General features: G+C 36.9%; 1 pseudogene; it reads left to right on the top strand.

Annotated features, from left to right (window-relative positions):
• Window positions 1-5,893, top strand: part of LOC137632486 (uncharacterized) — a 256,035-nt pseudogene extending 250,142 nt beyond the window's left edge.
• Window positions 5,894-6,696: the final 803 nt, after the last annotated feature.

The following is a 6,696-nucleotide window of genomic DNA, read 5'->3' as shown; positions in this document are numbered from 1 at the left end:
GCTAAACATTTTATAGTAACTAATAGGTCTTTTTCCATCATAAATCAGATGCAGCATCTGACTGCAAAGATTCAGTTGAACTTACAACCAATGGGAATCATATGAAAAGGGGATCTACCTTTGCCTGGGCTCAACCCCATGTCTTGGGGTTTAATAGACAAATCACTCTTATCTCAAAATTCCTCTCAAGTGTAATTTATTCTCAAGGAATCGTAAATTCAATGTTTGGGAAGATATATATATATATATATATATATATATATATATATATATATATATATATATATATATATGTGTGTGTGTGTGTGTGTGTGTGTGTGTGTGTGTGTGTGTGTATACGTATATATATGTGTATGTATATATATATATATATATATATATATATATATATATATATATATATATATATATATATATATATATATATATATATATATATATATATATATATATATATATATATATATATATATGTATATATATAGATAAATATAAGAGAGGATGGAGCTGAGGAATAGCAACAGAATTGGCAGTGCCCTGGTCATACTTTAGCTGCTGAATTGTGGGTAAATCCCGTAAGTGAAACTCCATCATTTACCTATGCTGAATGATCACCAGCACTCGACATTCTGTAAGTAGATATAAACATCACACCTATACTTAGTTACATAACACTGACATAGAATATATGCGTTTTTAACCCATACTCTTCGCTAACAAACACGACGTATCTGAATATGATTGTTTTAAAACAATGATAGCTTTTGATCCACGCTATCGAATTGCTTTGGGCATATGAGTGAATGTTAATTGTTTACCTAGAACACGGGAGTTATATTGTAGAAAAAAAAATGGCAACTTCATAAACAATATGATAATAATGGTGATAAGGATAGCGATGGAAATTATTTTATGTGGAATTTTATTATTTTTAAAGCGGAATCTCTTAAACAGGAACAGCATCACTTATAACTTTTCTTATAATTGGCTAATTGCCGTAGTTATTTCCTCGGAAATTAAGCTATTATCTCTCTCTCTCTCTCTCTCTCTCTCTCTCTCTCTCTCTCTCTCTCTCTCTCTCTCTCTCTCTCTCTCTCAGGAGTTGCACTGGGTAATGGGCACCCTGTTTGTCTATTACAAACTATTTATTATGAATACATTGGAAAACATTTTGCGTAATTGTCAATTTTTACGGAATATTATACCACTTTTTTAGTACAATACAATACCGAAAAATAGAGAAATCCGGATGTATTTTCCCGTAGAGTTTACCATGTCTTGAAATGGATGGAAAAGGTTCAGTTCATTTTTAAGGTATTGTCCGGGAACTGATGCCATCTGAGCTCCTTAACCCCCGCTTATGGGGTCTCTTTTAACCTCCTTTCTCTTGTTTTCAAATACGTATATGCCTCTCTTTTATAGACGAGAAATTCCCTGTTGCTATATTATTATTATATAAGGAAGCTATTCCCTCAGCTCTTAAGATTTTTTGTAGCTAGTCATACTTCTGATATTAAACCATTGTATGTTAAGCAATAACTTATGTCTTATTTTTACTAGTTTTATATAAACTAATGGAAAAGCAGGTCTTTTTCTCATTAGATGATTTTTCTCATGCATCCATTTTAATCAAAGGAGCCAAAATTCGAGTTTCTTTTTTTTTACGGCTCTTTAAAAACTGATTTTTTTTTTCTTTTCATCAATACTTTTTAATCAAGTGACAGAGGATTTATTTCGGAGCTTTTAATATAGAATACAATTATTTCCTCGCTAAAATCACGTTGGAATTAATTACTGGCTCATAATTGCTTAGGATTGGCATTGGTATATTTTTAAATTAAATTTGGTTATGATGATGGAATATTTCTTTGTTTCATTTTACTGGTTTAATAAATTGAATTTCTTTAAAGATAATTTTTATTTTATTTTTACTAGACAGATATTATATTCTGATGGGTGTGCTGTTGGAAGAGTAATAGACATGCATACCCATGTATGCAAGTGTACATATATGCATACACCACACACACATATATTTATATATATGTATATCTATATATATATCGTATATGTATTGTATGTGTGTATGAGAGAGAGAGAGAGAGAGAGGAGAGAGAGAGAGAGAGAGAGAGAGAGAGAGAGAGAGAGAGAGATGCACGCACGTACATCAATTATATATCTTTATTTTCATTTTTTAACCTAGTTACATATCCTTTAATGATTTATGTTGTTCGTTTGTTTATTATTGATGTCTAGTTTGTACTGTAAATGTGTCACAAAAACTGAATTCTAACATCTTTCCTCTGTGTTCCAGGTGCTGCCAATATGCTGACCTGTCCCAACTGCCATCACGTGTTGGCAGCCAGTTCCTGTTGTGGCGCTTCCCCTTCAACTCCCCAACAGCTATGTCCTCCTCCAACACCTCATGTTCCCCAACATCCCCACCCCCCACTCCCACCATCTCCAGCAACCTCACCTTCATCCACTTCAGCAACACGTTCACCATCATCCTGTGTCACCAGTCGCCCCTCAGAGTGCCTCCTCCTCCTCCTCCTCTCCCGCCTCCGTCAGTCATGCCTATGGGGAAGGAGTAGGCAGTTCCACCACCTGCAGCAGCAATACCTTGGGACCCCCAACTCCTGGGGTCCTCCTTGGGGCCCTCCCCCCTCAACGTCAGTGCTCCCAATCCTCTTCAGCCTCTGTCGACGCCGCACATCAGCGGCCACATGTTTCATTTCCCTGCGGCGTCGCACACGCCCTCCGTGGCAGCGTGCCACGGGGCGTGCCACATGACGTGCCACGCAGCAGTGCACTCTCCTTGCATGGGCAGCTGTCACATGCCGTACGGAGCAACCACCAACCCTTGGAAATGGCCAGATAGTGCATGCCCCGTTGCCCAGCCAGGCGTTGACCGCGCGCATGCATACGTCTGGCGGTGGCATCGTGGACGACGGATTCAGTGCCAAGGCGATGATGCCCCCAGACATCGCCAAGAGACTCAATGGTCTGAGAGACTGGACGGTCTGGGATGACGAGAGGGTGCTGGGGAACATGCGGAGAGCCCTGGCCGAGAGCGGGGTGGTACTGGGAGAGGCTCTCGTGGCGTCAGGCGGAGACTCTCCTTCAGAGTACTAGTTTAGGGACTTTCATTGTGCGTGAATCAGCCGACACGCGGTTCTTGTATTCCCTCAGTGTGCAGACTGAAAGAGGACCTACTAGTGTTCGCATCCACTACACGGCCGGGAAGTTCAGGCTGGACTGCGAGTCCCACATGACTTCCAACATCCCGGAGTTTTCGAGTATCATAAACCTCATCGAGTATTACACCCGCATGAACCGGAAGCTGCAGAGACACGTGTGGGTGGACACCCAGGGCAAGATGTATTCTCCCATTACCATAAGGCAGCCGCTCCTTAGGTCAGTGCCAACGCTCAAACATCTCAGTCGGCTCGCCATTAACTTGTCCCTCCCGAGGTCGTGTAGTGCCGTGCGACTGCCGGCGGCGCTGACGCAGTACATCGATGAGTACCCTTACTGGTGCTAGTGGTGGATTGTAAACAAACTCCTTCTTTCCATCTCTTCCCTTGTGATTCCTCACGGAAAAAGAAAAATTACGTTAAGACGATTATTAGTATAAAAAAAAAAAAAACGTAGGTGATATAGTTCCGAAAATCGTTGTGCTTGTATAAAAATCGTCTAAAAACAATATTTATTTTACAATGTTTTTGTTTCGTTTTTTTATATCAGTAGTCTTTAAAATCAAACTTTTTTAGACAGCAAGATTTTGTAAACCTACAGTCACGTGTATAATTGTAAAAAGTAGGCTCTAAATATGTAGCTAGTTTTAGAAGATTTCAAGAACAAATGATATTTACTATTCTTATTTTTATCATGATTTTACTCCTCAATTGATTGTCACTGGGTTTTACCAGTTACTTTGTAAATTATTGAAAATAAATTCCAGTAAAATAGCTGATACGTTAGCCAAATCTTTTATGTAAATCAAGAATAGTTTAATTTACTCCCATTGCCTTAAATATTTATCACTCAAACATATTTAATAAGGTTTTATTTTATATTCAATCCATAATACTGGTGTATGTTAGAAAGTAATGAATGCGTTTTCTCCGTTATTTAATTAGCTGTTGTTTCTTTACAACAGAAACATTTAATGTACTTTTATCTTAATCATATTTGAAAGAAAGGTCTGTGTATGGTAGATTCATATATTTTCAGTAGGAATGCCATATTCGAGAGCTTCATGAAAATTGATCCAGTCATGAGTTTTATATTTTTTTTATTAAGAACGAAACTTCCTTTCACTCATCATTTTATTACTAGGTGATTGTCATTTATTCAAAACATGTCAAGTTTTATGCTTATAATTTGAAGATTTGCTTTGTAAAAGTGTTTTGATATATAACTGAGCCAATTTTTATTTTCGTCCATACATCGGTAGGAGTAGAAGTTTAATCCTCACATTTAAGTCATAATCAAATATCTTATAAATTCATGTGTTGAATATTCATAAACTGGTAAAACATACTGATAGTTAATTGATGAATAACCATTATCATCAATACGTCATTAATGAATGTACGAACGAAATCAGATTGGACAGCTGAACAATGTACAATGTATGCATGAAAGGCACAAGTTTATTCACCTCTCCATACCCCCTCCCCCCATTGCTGGAAATTTATTTCAAACTGGTTTTCAGGGATAGGTTTATTTCATGCTGTCATTGATTTGTAACAGGTATGTTGGAGGATGGCTGAACAAATATTAAAATGTAGTTCACTGAATTGTTCTTCAAAATTGAAATACTGTTTAGTATGTGCGTCTGACTGCCTCTTGCTCGTGTGAGCTATATACTGTATTCCTGTGACCTGTGTAAGCAGACCTCCCCAAAAAGGAAAAATTTTATATTGTAAATGATGGTTTTGATCATTTTTATTATAATTTCTCATCTTACTCACAGGAAACAAATCATTGTCATTGTAATAAATTTTCATTCCCATATGCTGATTACAATTGTTTTTACATAATTAAAGAAAGTCTGCAGGTACTCTTTTCATTAGGTTAGCACCTTCGTAGTAAGTTTTACTTTGTGGCAATATTTATATATATTATTTAAAAAATTAAAAGAATGGCATGGTGATAGTCATACAACATTGAACATTATTACCCGTGTATAAATATATTCAGATATGTATTCGTACGTTGATATCCCATAAAGCGTTATTTGCTTTAGGGTTAAGCGAGTATTTACTTGATGTGAAAACAATAAGGTTCCATGTAATTAAACAGCTAAAGACCTTTTTCACACAAAAACACATGTATACTTGAGTTTTTGTAAATTGTTTAGGCCTAGTCAAAATTTTTGGAATTTAAAATACCAACGCTTTTCTTCTTCCCCACCGTTATCCTCGCCTGATGCGCCCTCTCCACTGCCTTCTATCAAAGGCATCCTCCTCTTCCCCCAAATACTTTCTCTCCCTAGCATCCTTCACCATACCTCGCCACCCGTTCCTCCCAACCCCTCCTCATTCCCTCCTCACCATCTATCCTTAACACGTGCCTACACCAACTTATTTCACCTATAACAGAATCTCGATCTTTACAGTTTGTGCATTTCTGTAATATCTAGAAAACGAACATCAAAACATACCCATTGATGTTCATGTACTGTTTCACAGATGAATTAGTCCTTTACCAATAGCTATGAATATAATCTCGTCATAGTTTCATGAAATAATGCTGATCTCAGGTTTTTCATTTGTTGGCAATTGTTTCACATTCCCTCAAATTATCATTTCTTACTTGTGCTTTGTTTTAATATTTAATGTCAGAGGTATGCTGTAGAGCTTCCTGGCAGGGTAAGTGTTATCTCGTAGAGCCTTCAGTTTATATATATATATATATATATATATACACACACACACATATATATATATATATATATATATTACGTTATGACAAGCAGGCATAATTATTTCTCAATTCTTGAACTGTTTACGCTCTAGTTTAACCCACAACAATCCACTGACGACCATGTCCAGGATAAATGCGTAGGCCAACCCAGAGTCAGTGCTTACATCTCTCCTCATAGGAAACTTAGGACTTCTTGTTTTTGAGCCACTGACACTTTCAGCATTACAATACAAAAGTTTCATTTTTATGTAAGGCCATAGACACTCTAACATCAAATTACAGATCCAGCCGTTTTTAATCCACTGCAGGACAAAGACCTCAGACATGTCAATTCATGGCCGGGGTTTTGAGAGTTTTCATTACCCCGTTGGTCTGTGCGGATTGGTGATGGTGGGAGATTTTCGTCTGATCGCTGACAGGAAACCAACTTAGTATCGATGGCCCTAACTAGTACAGCTTTGCTGATCATAGCAATACTCCTACCCTTTCAATATATATATATATATATATATATAGAGAGAGAGAGAGAGAGAGAGAGAGAGAGAGAGAGAGAGATTTAACAGGGAATTTCGTAAACATTGTCCAAATTATCAATACTTGTTTTCATTGTCCGTAAGATAGTTTAATTAGTTGGCAAGCACTTTTTATAATGCAAGGCCACAAACACTGTTTAATCTCTGTTTGTATGAGAAATTTATCAATTGTAAATGATGATAGTGGGATGTAGAAGGTGGAATTTTATCAATTATCTAATAATACAAT

This window comes from Palaemon carinicauda, chromosome 41 (assembly GCF_036898095.1).
Source record: "Palaemon carinicauda isolate YSFRI2023 chromosome 41, ASM3689809v2, whole genome shotgun sequence".
Taxonomy (NCBI): Eukaryota; Metazoa; Arthropoda; class Malacostraca; order Decapoda; family Palaemonidae; genus Palaemon; species Palaemon carinicauda.
The sequence above is the reverse complement of the archived record's forward strand: the minus strand, read 5'-3'. Positions and strand labels throughout refer to the sequence as shown.